Consider the following 16,506-nt stretch of genomic DNA (forward strand, 5'->3'; position numbering starts at 1 on the left):
GAGACAAGAAGAACAAATAAACGTTAATAATGAAGAATAAAAGAGACCACAACGAAATAGACGTTTACCAGCCAGATTAAATGATTTTGAGGTAAATTTTACTGAAATTGATATACCAGAGATATGAAGAAGCAGTGTCAAGTAGTGACAAAGAAAAATGGAAAACTGCCATAAATGAAGAGTTTGATGCACTAGTGAAAAATGAAACATGGACTATGGTTAAGAAGCAAGAGATGCAGTTCGATATACAAACAGCATTTTTATATGGACATCTTGACGATGACATTTTTATGTCACCACCTCAGGAGCTGAAGTGTGAACTCGGACTAGTGTGCAAGTTAGATAAGTCGTTGTACGGTTTAAAACAATCACCACGGTGTTGGAATCGAAAATTCTACTCGTTCTTGGCTAACTACGGTTTTCAAAAATCATCAGCTGATCAGTGTGTTTATACTGGATATGTAGACAAAAGTGATCTTAATCATTTACGTTGATGACGGTTTGTTATTTTCTGAGAAAAAGTTAGCAATAGAGACAGTTTTGTGCGCGTTAAAATACTCTTTTGAAGTGACCGTGATGGTTGGGAACTATTTTGTCGGACTAGAAATTACAAGAAACTTAGAGGCTGGTACAATATTAAGTCAAGCAAGGTATACAAAACAAATAATAGATAGATTTGGTCAACACAATGCAAATCCTGTAAGTATACCAGAAGATGTAAGTACTGACTTAACAGCCATAGTGTCAAGACCTGACATTGCACATGTGGTGGGAGTAATCAGCCGCTATAATTATGGCATGAGTTATTGTTACTACAAATACAATGAAGTTAACATGCATGGATACAGTGACGCAAATTATGCAGGTGATATAGAAACTGGTCGTTCCATCACTGACTACGTTTTGGACACTGGACAAGTAAGAGATAGACAATCAGAGTGCAATAAAGTGGACATTTGTTATATTTTTTTTATTTAAAAGGTTTGTTTATGGGTTGAACAACTTAACAAAAAGGTGGGAGTATTGGAATATGTTTTTGTAATGTTCATATAAACCAACCTTTAGGTTGTTATTTAAAATCTTTTTAAAGTAGGTTGTTGTTGAATAAATAAAAAGCAGTTTTATGAAAAGTCAAATCTCTAGTTCTTTCTTAAATTAAATATATAAAATCTAATATACCTGCACTGGGGTTTGGAAATGAATACCAACAAAACGGAATATATGTGTGTTTGAGGTATACAGCAGGATCTATCGTTGGAAAATGAAATAACTATTAATCACTGTCAGGAATATAAATACTTGGGTCTTAAAATTACACAAGATGGAACATTGGACAAGAATAGCCAAGAAAAGTGCACGCAAGGAAGGAAAGCTATGGCATTATTAAACACAATCCTATGGGACCAAAAGTATCTCCAAAGAAAATAAACATAACATCTATAACATCTATAACAGCATTGTAACATATAGCAGCGAATTTTGATCACTAAAAGAAAAATCCGAAAAGATGCTCAGTGAAACTGAAATGGACTTCTGGAGAAGAGCTGCTCGTATATCAAGAATACATAAAATCAGAAATACAAGAATATTGGAGATAATGGATACGATATACAATACAATTCATACAATAATTAACAATATAAAAACAAAGCAACTAAGATGTTTTAAGCCACTACAACGTACGGAAGACGACAGATTACCTACGAAAAGCTGGATAGAAGAAATTCATAGGGAAATGGGAAACTATACATATAGAGAAAGAGGCTTGAAGGAAGATGTGTTACGATCAATGAACTGTCAACACTGATGGAATGGCCCCGTCCCATTCCAACAGTGAAGCGAGATAGGCGCCAACATACAAGAGAGAGGTTCTAGCACTTCTAGAGAGACATGAGAGAGACAGAGAATTTTCAGGTAAAATTTTGTTACAACTACAACGTACCTGACTAGCACTGTCCGATTATCTTCCCTCCTTTACCTGATTATCTTCTATCTCATCCTGGCGCCATTAACTTCGTTTTATGGCGATTCCATCAGTGTTGACAGTTCGTTGGTTACGATACAGAAAAAGGCGATTATATAATATATAAAAAATTGTATTTTCACCTACCGATATTCAATTTCAGCAATTCCGGCACTATCCAGTAATGAAAATATGTTCAGTTCAGTAGTATTCAGTACAAACCATGTACAAACCGCCAAATTATCTATTTATGCCGGGCCGGGAAATTGCAAATTCTCACAACAAAATGGCGTCCTAAAAACACAAAGTCAATGTCAATTGTCAAAAATGTAAATTTTCTTCACGGTACAATCAAAATACTTTATTGTACCATGGGTAAATTTTAGTTTCAGAAACAGCAGCGCCCAAGGTTCATAAATAGACAGGTTGCATGGTAACTTTCCACCAATGAGCGTCGAGAATCTAATGGCGGGAGTGACGTCACCCAGAATGCTGCATTCAAATTCATTCACTTCACTCATTGAAATGAACTCGGAAAGTAGTAGGAATGTATTGAAAATGTGTATATTTAAAAAAAATACGTTTGGATTTTTAATGACTATTTATTTCATATATTCTTTAAAAAATGTGGTAGATACCTGTAGAGTTACAAAAATCATAGAATATAATTGCAATTAAATATATGCAGTAGAATAGCATTACTAGTTAATTAAAGCAGAAGGAGATTCTTTCTTGTGTATATATGGGACTAAGGGCCGGTACTTTATGTCCCGGTTAAACCTCGGTTAGCTAACCGGGGTTTAATCGGGACAGAAAAGTACTTCATAGAGCCTCTTGCGTTGTAATAAAAGCAATTATAATTATCATTATAATTATTTATGAATATAATAATAAGTATAATTGCGTTTATGTCTATGTTATGCATATATTTCTGTCCCGATTAAACCCCGGTTAACTAACCGGCTGTTAACGGAGACATAAAGTACCGGCCCTAAATCATTCAAATATCCTAGGGCCCGGTCTTTTCACCTCCGAATAAATATGCTCTTATCTGGCAGTTAGCTATCTGGAGGATAAATATTTATTCGCCAGATAAAATGTACCCGTCTTTTCACGTCAATTTATGTTCCAGTTAGTTATCCGGTAGATAAGCTTAAAAGTAAGTTTGGATTCGGAACACACCTGATTTTTGTGTTTATTTTTATAATTTCAGCTTTAACTTAACCTAACATAATTAGATTCACATAATCAAGCCAAGATGATTTTCTCGATGTAATTTCCATTTTGGAAGAAGGAAATGTAAGTAAATCAAAGAATTACAACTTAAAATAAGAAGTATATAAAGTCATAGTCATAAAGTTTAGAAATACATTTCCATATTTTAATCAAACAATATTGTTTTAGAAAGAAAACATTGATTATAGTGAAAAAGTTTACTGGAGAACTTGAACAAGAGAGGTAAATAAATTTTAAATTAGTGGAAAACTGTTGATTTGTATGTAAAGAAGACAAAGACAAGTTTAAATAAAGACAAGCTAGCTAATGAAACAGATGCAGTGGTAATTTTGTTTACATAATTAATAATTTTAACATATTATATTATTAATATCTATTAACTGTTCAATGATGTAAAAATTTGTTAATGTGGGGAAAACTTTTATTTAAATTCAATACTATATTTCTGTAGTGGTAAGGCAAAAATTTGATTTTATGTCCGATTTTAGCCAGAATGAGATTATTTGCTTGATATGCTATTTAGTAAAATTTCTTCAAGATGGTGGAGTTTGGTATGTGTATGATGAAGGTAAAAACCCCTTTGTTCCACATATCTTTTGTATAAAAGTTATGTCCCCTTTTAACTTACTTAGTAGAACCCCGATTATCTGGGTGGGCTTTCTATTACTCAAGTTGCATTTTTGAGGTTTTATCAAAATAGCGTCATCGTAAATCACTTGACTCTATATGATGAAAGAGAGACTCATAATGAAAGATTTATTTTTTTCTGTTATCTCTTTATAGTAGGTACATAATAATATCTATGTATACACATACATATTATGTATGTGTATATATTATGTATGTGTATACGTACGTATTATACATAATATGAAATACATGTTCGGATTATCTGTGCTTTTCAATTATCAGTGCCACCTTTGGTCCCGAGGAGCACGGATAATCGGGGTTCTACTGTATTAGGTAGGCCAGAACTTGATATATTACTTGATTTCTTATGTTGATTACTTTTCGTTTTTGGGTTGGCAAAACATGATTCAAACTTTCAAAATGCTCTCCTGAAAAATTAGGCTAGATGGACATATCAATCATCGTCAAAACGCTACAGATTTATAATCCATCCAACTGGTATATTGAATAGTAAACTAGGGAAATAACCAACTAAGTATATCAAAACACAATATTTTTAAAGATTGGATAATTTACATTACATGGTAACTTGAAGAATCCCAATAACAAGAATAAAACCTAATTTTAATATTTGTTAGTAGATACCTTTCACTTTTCTAAATAAAAAAATTAGTTACAGATATGACAAACATCTAGAAGATTCAATCCTCCGTTCTTAAAGAAAAAAGCTAGTTCTAGTAGTAAGCTACCAATAATAAACTAGAGAATGTATTACAAGAAAGAACAACGCTAATACTAAACATACCTCAATTGCTTCAGATAGAAAAAGAGGACGAAAAGGTACAACACAAGCGTGCTAGAGAAAATGAAAGGGCAGAAGAGAGACACAAAAATTCATTGATTTATTAAATTTAAAAATTAAATTATACAAAGGACAATTAAATAAAGAATAAAAAATGATACATGTATATTATTGATCCTTCTATTTCCCCATAAAGCATGTTACTGACCAGGAGGTATACTATAATAGATATATTACATCTCATAGTGCTCACTATAATAATGAGTGAGCCTGCATAAACGGAACCATAATATACATTATAGTTCCATGTATGCAGCCTCACTCGTTACTATAGTGAGTGATATGAGATATATTTTAGTATAGATCCCCGTGCATGACAAGCTTAACACAAAAATTTTTATAAGGTTATCAAACATCTTCAGTAAATTCAATAATTTAGCTTATTCCTGGTCTATACTTAGCAATTCATTTTCAAAATTGTCTTCATTTTCATTTCTCTCTCTATGTTATAAATATATTGCTTCAGTGTAAGATAGGACAATTGAATCAATTTAATTGTTTTGTTTTCTGCCATATACAAAAAGGGCGATATGTATTTCTGGACTCATCAGTGGACAATCAGAATCTCCAAGTAACAACCCATTGCTATGATCTGAATTTAAACAGCAATAATACAGAATTATTTATATTTGGCACAAAAAATATTACGCTACCTACATTCAATACCACGTATGAGGATTTTTAGGTGAAACGAGTTAGAGGTTGATTCTGAGTATATTGCGCACACTTTACTGAATGATTCTAATCACAAGTACGAGAAATAATGTTTTCTCGTACTTGGGAATATACTCAGAATCAACCTCTAACTTGTTTCACCTAAAAATCTTCATACGTGGTATTAGAATGTAGGTAGCGATTAGTAAGAAGGTACCTATTTAAAACATATCCAGGGAGTATTACGAAATTGTCAGAATATAAAATCAGTCTTCCTATATTCTATAGATTTATTGAAAATTTTGAGAATTTCATGATACACCCAGTATGTTTTGGATACTTAACTCTGCAGCTTTTTTTTCAAGGTAGGTATCTACTGTTTTGGAGCATACTTAATTCTAGTTACTATATCAATACCTTTCATTTTGGAATCGTAAAATATTTGGCAATTCAAAGAAATCATTATTTTAAAAATGAGAAAACTAAACAATTTTTTAACAAAACTAGAGGTAAAACTTTTACCAATTTCATGTTTCACAGATTATTCTAGTGGGTAACTTTAAGATAGATACTTATGCAAGATGGGATAAAAAACTATTTTATTTTTTACAACTTATTTTCCTTTGTAAATGAAACTTATTTTCCTTTGTTGAGTAGGTACACAATAATTCATAACTATTATAATTTTTTCAAATTATAACCCATCTTTAATTTAATATCTAATAACTTGGCTTAAAAAATTACAGTAGGTAGGTATGTATAAAAACAAAATAACATAAAATTTGTGATTGAGAATTTTTAGAAAGAACAAAATTTTACTTTTGCAATAAATTCAATCAGACCTACAAGATTTTAGGTTATATTTTTAGTTTCGTGGCAATCAGAAACCATGAAATATACGAAAATCAAAGTTTATCTTCCAGATAACTTCTTATTCGGTACTTTATTCGCCAGTTAAATATTTGATATTTAACGTCAATTATTTATCTGCCGGATAACTTTATTCCAGAGTGAAAAGACGCTACTTTTTTTATGTCAGATAAACTTCCCGTTAACTATTTATTCGGAGGTGAAAAGACCGGGCCTAGGTATATTAATAATGGGTTGAATACAATTTACTTTTTTTAAATGATTTTGAGTAGGTATATAATAATTTTGAATTGGGGATAATGCATGTAGTACATTATTATAAATTCCTCCTAACATGTAAACCATGGTGAAAAAGAGATTTAACTAAAGATTTATGTATCAAAATTAGTAGTTTTTCCCTTAAGTTTAACATAAGAGCATCTGATTACGTTAGGTACTGGATTATAATATCTAAAACTATTAAAAAATTATGATTCCATTCAATAGGTACCTGTGAAGTTTTACATTAACAGTAAATTATAAAAAAATACAATTTATAAGAGCATCTGATTACGTTAGGTACTGGATTATAATATCTAAAACTATTAAAAAATTATGATTCCATTCAATAGGTACCTGTGAAGTTTTACATTAACAGTAAATTATAAAAAAATACAATTTCAGTGCAATAAAGGGAATTTTCCCCATTTTATATATTCATTTAATTTATAATTGTTTATTCAAACTATCTTCAGACAGCTGCAATATTGATTATAATTTTATATGAAAGAATTACATATAATAGATCTATTATCTATAGACTTAATTAGATATATTGTTCAATAAGTCTAAGCAGATTGTAACCTACACAGATGATGTAAACTTGATGTGAAGAACCGCAAGAGACATTACAGAACTGTAATGTCTCTATACAAGAATGGGACAACATCAAGTTTAGGCAGTGTTACCAATGGCTGAGCATGGAAAGATGCACCTCCATGTCAAAAATTATGCGATTTTATGCGCTCTGTCGTAAAACGTAAAAACTATTTTAAAATTTACTGCGCATGCGCAGAAACTCAAAAGTCTTAACATGTCAAAGCATTTTTTTGACAAATGACATTAAATATTTTTGTAAATAAATATTTACGAATAACCTATCAAATTTTTACATGTAATAAGATCTTAGACCCAGATAAAAATTAAAATCATTAAAAAGGGTAAAAAGTTGAATTTAATTATTTTGTCATTTAAAAAATACCATAATCCATAATAATCATCTTATAATTATGAAAATGCAATTATTAGAAATACTACTTATTTTAGGAGTTGTTAAAATACTTTTGCATATTATGGGTATAAAATGGGGAATTTATGGACAATGTATTATTAGGGAATAGTGGACTAGTCCTCAACTACCTAAAATGACACCATTAGAAGATTCACCAAGAATTGTGATTGAAAGAACATTTGGTATTTTGAAGAGATTTCCCATTTTAACGTGTGTAATAAGAAGCAAGTTACCATTTTTTCAAAGAATAATACGAGCTTGTTGAGTTTTACATAATATTGCATTAGTTAATAGAGGAAACATTGCAATACTGACAAATAAGGGTGCTGTTGATATTGATATAGAACATTTTCAACCAGAAGCAAATCTACACTAAAATCACAATAAAGATGCACTAGAAATAAACAAACCAAGACACGTTGAATGTTACGAGAAGCACTCCCGGATCACGATTTACAATGTATAAACTTTGTAAATCATTATTTGGGATTTACAATGTATTCACATTGTAAATTATGATTTGGGAGTGCTCCTCGTAACATTCAACGTGTCTTGGTTTGTATTAGTGATGTAACAAATGTCATTTTTTTAACATTCGTGAATACGATTGTGAATATCGGCTAACGACATTCGTGAATGCGGATGCGAATGCAAATGTTGAGTTTTTTTTAAATTTGTTTCTATTTTTGCAGGGGTTTATTTTATAATGAAAAATTAATTGATATTTAGTGAAAATCAATGTGAATCTTAAAGCTTTATTGCATAATAGCAAATAATAAAATAAAGTGAAGACTGATAATGTACCTAGAAGTAAGTACCTTCTCTAAATAAATAAAGATGAAAAGTGAATAGATTTTGAAAAATATGAGAATATTCGCGAATGCGAATACGAATATTTGTTACATCACTAGTTTGTTTATATCTGGTGCATCTTTATTGTGATTCTAGTATAGTGCAACTAAATTTTGTGTGTTTGTTTTAAAATATTATTCACCATTCAAGACAAGCTTACTGTTGTAATTTTATTTTTACTGGACTGCAGTTTGTTAATAATTTTATAAATAAATATATTATGTAGTGGCTGATTTTAAGTATTTTATTATTATTAGCAGTTTATAAATACATAATTGATATTGGTGTTTGACTTTACGTATCATTTAAAATATATTACATCTCTTTTGAAAAAGTAATATTTTGATTAAAAACTTTACAGATTCTACTTTATAAAGGATTAAAATTTCAAAAATAAATACTTAAACAATATTTGTTTTATTGTGTTACCTGTTTATATTATTAATACCACTTCATATAACTGTTGAATTGAACTCTGTAATTCTGTTGTAATACCTGTTGAAGTAATTTTAAATCCATAATTTTAACAAATCCTAAAATTTTCCACAATGCCTGAAGCATATTTGTGTAAAAATATTTATTTCTATACAAAAATGTCAAATATATTGAGTTTAATAAATAAGTTATAAAGATATTATGTCTGATCATTGTAATTATTAAGCACTTTAAAATCATTTAAAAATTCCTTTTTGCAAACTTTTTAATAACTCCAGTTTCAATAAAATGTTCTTTTTATATTTGTTTGAGTCAAAACATTAATAATATATATCAGAGAATCAACTTTAATTTACGAGTTATTTTTAATAAACAAAATTAAAACAGAACATGATAAAACTATGATCAAAGATAATCATAATCCCATCCATAATTAAAAATGTGATAAATAATATAAGTGAAGTTAGACATATTCATATTTAGACACATTTGACAAATTTGTCACATACGTTACGTCTGTATTTTCTTTTACGTTTTACAAGAAAAAAGAAGACGAGGATTCTTCTTATAAACTGACGCTTGTCATCATAGGCGTAACCAGGGGGTGGTTTTGGGGGTTATAACCCCCCCCCATTGGGATGTACTTTGAGCTCTATACGCTTAACACCATAGCCCTCAGAGACCTTCCAGTAGTTGTAACACCCCCCTTTCAGGTAGTGGTAACCCCCCCCCCCCTTAGGATCATCCTGGTTACGCCTATGCTTGTCATTGGTTTTTTCGTTTTTTCTCTTGCTTTGCTGGATTGTGCGAAATTATGCGATTTTATGCAGGATGCGAAAATTATGCGCCGGCCCTTAAATTATGCGCAAATCGCATAATTATGCGCCGATTGGCAACACTGAGTTTAGGGCAACCAAACATAACCAATTTGTAGTTGACATTTGAGGTAATCTAAAAACACTGACAGTGTTGCCATGTTGTAAAATATTTCTTACTGTAACATCTAAAATTCAAAATTGAATAGAACACAATATATAATTTAAAAATCGAAAACAAATGTAAAGTGCACTTTACATCAACAGTAAATTGAACAAGAAATTGACAAAGTTATTCAAGGTCAAATTTGACTTATACAAAACACCCAATTTTGCCGTGAATAAAAAGAAAATAAAGAAATTTGACAAAATAAAACATATCCAATTGTTCTATTTCATCAAATTCCTTTATTTTCTTTTACAAACCATACATTTTGTACACGTTAAATTTGGCCTTGAATAACTTTGTCAATTTCTTGTTCAATTGTTGATGTAAAGTGGACATTAGATATAAATCAGAAAATATATTAAAAGCATTAAAATTATATAAAAATCAATAGTGGCAATAGTTAATAGAAACACTAAACAATGTGAAGATTTCTAAACTGTAACTAATAAAATATCTAAAATACTAAATAGTAATAAAAAGAAACTAACTTAAACTGTAGACTGTAAACTCTAACTAATAAAATATCTAAAATACTAAATAGTAATAAAAAGAAACTAACTTAAATGAATTAACTAACCTATGAAATAAACATCTAAATTATAAAAAAAAACATTTTAAACAAGGTCTAAATTCATATGTCTAAATTATAAACAGATATGGCAACACTGTTCACAAAATTCATGCTGTTGCATGGCCGTTGCCCTAAACTTTATGTTGTCCCAAGAATGTCCTTTACTATACAATACAGCAGAAAGAAAATCCAGTAAGTAAGTAGGTACTTAATACAACCACATTAAAATGTATCTTAACACTTATAAAAGAGTTTTGGGTTTAAGTTATTATATTAAAAACACTTAATGATATCTACAGATACATTATATCTCAAGATATAAACACAAATTAAAACACTAACGATATTTAATAACAAAATATAGCCTCCAGACCACGTATCCTATTATATTTACAAACAATTCGTAAAATTGATCGTCTGGGTGACGTCACGATGACAATATTTCATTTGTCAATGTCAAAGTTACCATACAACCTATGGTATTCGCTCCGAGCGTTAACAAAGTGTCAAAGCAAAATCGACCGACCTGCTCATGGTGGCGGTTTTTTGAAATTTTATAAGGACGCTTTGTGTATGTTTAAATGAGACATTTAAAAAAATGTCGTGTCACGCTAGTGATATTATGTATTAATATAAACAGCAAATAAAAACGCACTATAAATTCTTCACTTTCCAATATTGATTATCAGTTTGATTTTGTATGCATAACCTCACTATCGCAGTTTATGTCAATAAATATTTATTAACGAAAAAGAAAATATTTTGTTGCACTATAAATTACAGTATAAATTAATAACTAATGAATTCTAACAATTGTATTCGGTTATTATCACTACAAAATAAAATATTCAAGTTTAACAAAATAATCCCATAAGACTCAATGTTAAAACGTCCTTACAAAATCTGACAGCGTATCACGTGACTGTACGTAGAGGGGAGACGCACGGAGCCAATAGGGACCTTGAGCGGCGCCCCTATTGGCCATGAGCCGATGGGTAGAGGGGATTTGACAGCTTTCGCCAGCGCTGTTAGTGGCAGTTTTGTGCATTTATCTGATAAATTTAAATGGCGCGCCATGGGTAGAGGAGAGGAGATTTGACGGTTATCGCCAGCGCTGTTAGTGCAGCGTTGCCACATTTAGTAGGTTTCTACTTTTTTGGTAAATTTTTGATATTTTTTAAAAAATTCTAGTAGGCAATATTTTTTAATAGATTTTTGGTATATTTCAACATTTTCTTATGACAAAAATAAAATTTGCTTTTTAATAGTATTTACCCCATTTCTAAATTAATTTTTAGACATTTTGTTACAATTTCCCAATTTCATTACCGAAAATAAGATTCAGGGGTGGGATTCTGTGTACAATCGCTAACACCGCCGACCGCTTTCTATCAATGTCAATATATTTGAATTTTTAGTTTTAATTCAAATATTTTCTTGTTTTACTAAGTGCCACTTCAGCATCAACTAGCAAAACTAGCAAATAATTCAATTAAAGCTAAAAATTCAAATATTTTCACGACAATTGACATCGATAGAAAGCGAAGTGTAGATATCTACAGTGCACGGAATCTAGCCCCAGGACATAGATGATGAATATTAAACAGAAATGAAACTGGATTCTGGTGTAACAAACTTGCAGATTTCAAGTATAGCAGTGCAATCAGTACCTATTTCAGGTGTTATTGAAGAGTTCTGGCATTCGGTGAGCCTGTTAGAAGCTAACGATGGAAAACTAAAATAACTAGTTATAATATATGTAACTTTGCAAAACAACAAATATTGTGTTTGCGTGTTTCTAATGTAAAATGCGAAATAATGGTTTGAAAAATATGATCCAGACATGCAGATGTTAAAATCAGCGGATGACAAAATATTATATACAAATATTAAATATAAAACTGATAAAAATTAATAATAGTTGGTCATTTTGTTCCCCAGTTAAAATATAAAAAAGTTTGGTTTTTGTTTACAAACAGTCATATTAATTTCTAGTTAAACTCCCTCTGTGGCTCAGTGGTAAGAGCGCCTACCTTTGGATCGAAAGGACCGACTGGTCGCGAGTTCGAATCTCACCAGGGTAGAGAATTTTTCGTTTATTATAAATTAATAAATGAACATAGTTTCTATCATTGTGGGATCGGTACCCACCGGAGGGACCGCAGACGTTCGGATACAATTAGCGTCTCTGCAAAGACAATGACATCGACTTTGCAAAGTAACAAGACACTTACTCAACACACACACTACACATAAAGTCGACTTTACATTACATGATTTATCATGTGATTTGTCATATGATTTGGTCATGGAGTGAAATTTACATGTTTACACTGTGTGATTTGTCATATGATTTTGCATTGTTTATACGCTGTGAGCTTGTACGTAGAGGGGATATTTATAAATTCGCGAGCGCCAGTAGTGGCGAGTTTGTAAACGTTTACCGGAAATTTGACATAAATGTCAAAGTAATTAATTTAAAATAAAATTAAAAACATTAATTATAAAAAATATTAGTTGGTCAAAGCTGTGGTATATATTTTTACCTTAAATATACTTACGTTTTAAATACTGAATTTACGTTTTTTTAATGTTCCGTAATATGTAATTATAAATTATTCTTAGCGCCATCAACACGATAATTGTGAAAGTATCCGAAGTAAGAAATTAATATTTCATCAATAGAACGTCAAAATGATTAGCAAAATCTTAAAAAAATCTATTATAATTTAATTACTTTTTACCGTTGTAAATATTAAGCGATAACAATTAAATAATAAATTTAAAAATTACCGGTGAAAGTTGAATTAGTAATCCGCCAGGAGCGACACCAGCGAAGCTCAGAGCGTATACGGCTCGTTTTGTCATAAGCATTGTCATGCGGCTCGTCATGGGAAAAATCATATGACAAATCACATGATAAATCATGTAGTGCAAAGTCGACTTTACACTAGCTACCTAATTGGTAAAATCCACTGTGCCATCACCATGCCAATGCCCATTAGTTGTCGAGGCATTAGCTAAATAAAAAAAATTCTAGTTAGTCAGCTGTTATTTTTATTATAAAAAGTCCTAAATTATATACAAATATATTAATAAAGTTTTATAGTATATTTTAGTTTTTGATAAGTAGATTTTAGTAAGCTAAACTTACAGTAGATTTTCTAAATAAAATGTGGCAACGCTGTGCTGTGTTAGTGGCAGTTGGCAGTTTTGTTTTGTGCATTTGATAAACTTCATAAACTGAAATGGCGGATAATATGGATTTTTCAAAAAAGAAAACAAGATATTGCAGCTGTTGTATTGATTCATGTAAAAATACTGAATATAACAGTACTGGATGCATTTATTATATTCGGAAACATTGCGTACATGTCCTGCATCTACTAAATCCTTTCCTTGTTTGGTGTTGCTGATTGAAATTGGATATCATGGGAAATAAGACTTGAATCCAGTATAATAGGTTTGTTCCAACATGAACTTTTGGACGGCCCAAAAACCGTCACGAAACTGCTTGTACCGTTTGTTGTGCGCATGTTCGTAATTGTATCGCCCAGTTATCGTCCCATGACGGTAATCATATATTTGTCATTTTTGTTGGTGACAGCTTGTGTGCTTTTAGTCGATCAAAGGCTCAAAAAATTTAAAGAATTAAATCCTAGTGCTCAAGTCAGTCCAACCAGCACATTATGCATTTGCCCGATTACTGAAATGATCATCACGAAACCGTCACCGAAAGATCACAAATCTTGTTGGAACAGTGGGAAGGACGATCCGATGACGATCATATTTTTGTTGGAACGGATTTTCTTTACTGCGCAGGATCGTTACCGTTTCCTGACGGTTCTCGGTCGTGTTGGAACAAACCTAATGTTTAATATCCATTTTGATAGAATTCAAACAAATTACAATTCATACAAATTACAAATTTTAATAAGCAAATCAGTAAGCACACAAAAATAAACAGAGGTAACATTTAAAATGTTAAATAATTCATTTAAACGTATTCTTTTTCTCAATGGTCTCTTGCGTAAGCAGTCATCCAGTCGCACGAACTTATATATTAAATATTAAAATTATAATAAATAAAATAAAAAAACATAATTAATTTTACTATTAATTCTGTGTATTCATTTAGTAATCAGGTTACAATAATATTTCAGTTCATAATTTGTGTCTTTCTAGATAAGTATCTATTTTTCTCGTTTTGTATATTTCACATACATAAATTTTATCAGAAAAGTATAAGTTTCAAACCGCGAGAGAGCGCTACCGTCGAAACTCACAGCCAATGGGGGCTATGCTGTATCCTTTACGTAAAGTGATTACGTACATGTGTAAAGTTCAGAATTACGTACATCAGATTACAGTCGTCAAAACATAAGTGTATAAAGTGGTATGATGTATCAAAAAAATTACGTATCATGTTATTTAGGGTTCCGTCATGTCCTGACTGTCAGTTAATTCATGTTAACCCAACTTTTTGCTTGTTTTTAAGTTTAATGTTTATATTTTGAAAAGATGAATTTTGTAAATCGGTTATTTATGTACTTAAATGCTGTGGCAGAAAGACATAATTTAAATCTAGAGTGACTTCAGTTACGAGATGGATTAGGAGACAACCAGTAATCCGTTTTTATGAGATATTTCAGTGCCAAAAACTATTACTGTGATATAAAATTAAATAAAACATTGTAATTACTACTAGATTAACATTCTTATATTTTTTATGTTTAGTGATAATGTTTAAAATTTAATGGACTAAGCTCATGTTGTAAGTTTTTATGCTTCTTTAATACAATGTTTTTTTGTCTTAATTTCATTGTATTTACTGAGAAAAGAATTATAAATTTATTTTAGACTTGATGAAACAAATAAATTTTGCGAAAGCTTGATATTAATACATTCACTGACACAACTGCATATGAAGTCACTCCTTAAGAAGATGTGATTACATGTGAAGTGTGTCCGTTAATGTGTCTACAGAGTTTTTTTTTTATTCTGCCCCGTAACTTAATGACTGCAACCTCAAAATACAGATAACAGACTAAGAATTCAGCTTTTTCACCCATTTAGTGAAGATGTTTTGTTTACAAATCAACATTATCAGTTTATCTACATTTCTGTATGCTATACCGACTAGAGGTGTATGCTAGCTTGGGAAAAGATCACTACAGGAGCAATGCAACCAATTTGTGACAATAATGTTAGAAGACCTAACGATTCCAGAGCAACAACTAACACATCCAAGGAGGAAGCTACAGCTACCTGAGGAAAGGAATGCGGAATGTTTCAAACAATCAATGTTTAGAGTTTTTCAAATAAGGAAAGGTTAACGCAGACCTATTCTAACTTGGCTATACTGTACTGATGATAGCTAATGAGTCAGAGACATGTGTCTGTCTTCACATAGTATATCTTAAACATACTGTATTTTTTCCATCCTTGTTGTGAGACGTGCTGATATATACTTCCTACTTGATTTTACTGTCAACTCGCACTGACCATGAGGAAGTGGTTCAAGCACTTCAAAAAATAAAGGAATCAGAGGATATTACTGGGGAAATGTGGAAGCCATTAGGAGAAGCAGGAATAAGTTGGCTAATACGTTTATTTAATAGAATTATGGAAGTTGGACAAATGCTAAACGAATGGAGAAGCAGTATATTTGTATCCGTTTATAAAAACAAAAAAAAAATCAATAATGAACAAACTACAGAGTCATAAAACTACTTAGACACTTTATGAAAATATGGGAGAGGCACAGTAAGTACTCAGTTCTTATTTATACTCCTTAGTTTTGGATTAGTAAACAAGGGAACTGCATAGACCTGGATAATGCGTACCAAAAAAAAGTTGATTAATAGCTAGCTGAAAATTATTTGTTAATAGATTAACAGTGTCTAGTCAGACAAACTTTGATGTATGGGAATAGGGGAAGTATTAATTGTGGAATAAGTTAAAAATTTGGAACGTCAGACTTTGAAAACGTTCCATGTATTTTGTCGGACAGAACTTCCAATTGGTTTATTTCCATTTCATTACTCTCATGCAAAAATCAGACTGGTGTTTATAACCAACTGGGCATTTTAATGAGTGGAACAAGAAGAACATGTCAAATGACAGGAATCATGTTGGTTAGTAATATCAGTCTGCTTTTTGCATGAGAGTTTAATGAA

At 30.9% G+C, this 16,506-nt stretch overlaps 1 protein-coding gene across 3 annotated transcripts in view; it reads right to left on the reverse strand.

The window, feature by feature from the left end:
• Positions 1 to 16,506, reverse strand: part of LOC126888152 (uncharacterized protein K02A2.6-like) — a 37,522-nt gene that overhangs the window by 9,361 nt on the left and 11,655 nt on the right. Inside the window, exon 1 of one of the 3 annotated variants that reach the window (XM_050656155.1) lies at positions 2,111 to 2,456. The exons of 1 other annotated variant lie outside the window; for it this stretch is intronic. The gene's annotated coding sequence lies outside the window, so the exon portion shown is untranslated. Of the gene's footprint in view, positions 1 to 2,110; positions 2,457 to 16,506 lie in introns of those variants that run through there. One more of the 3 variants, XM_050656153.1, reaches the window with a different exon arrangement.

This window comes from Diabrotica virgifera, chromosome 7 (genome assembly GCF_917563875.1).
Source record: "Diabrotica virgifera virgifera chromosome 7, PGI_DIABVI_V3a".
Classification (NCBI taxonomy): Eukaryota; Metazoa; Arthropoda; class Insecta; order Coleoptera; family Chrysomelidae; genus Diabrotica; species Diabrotica virgifera.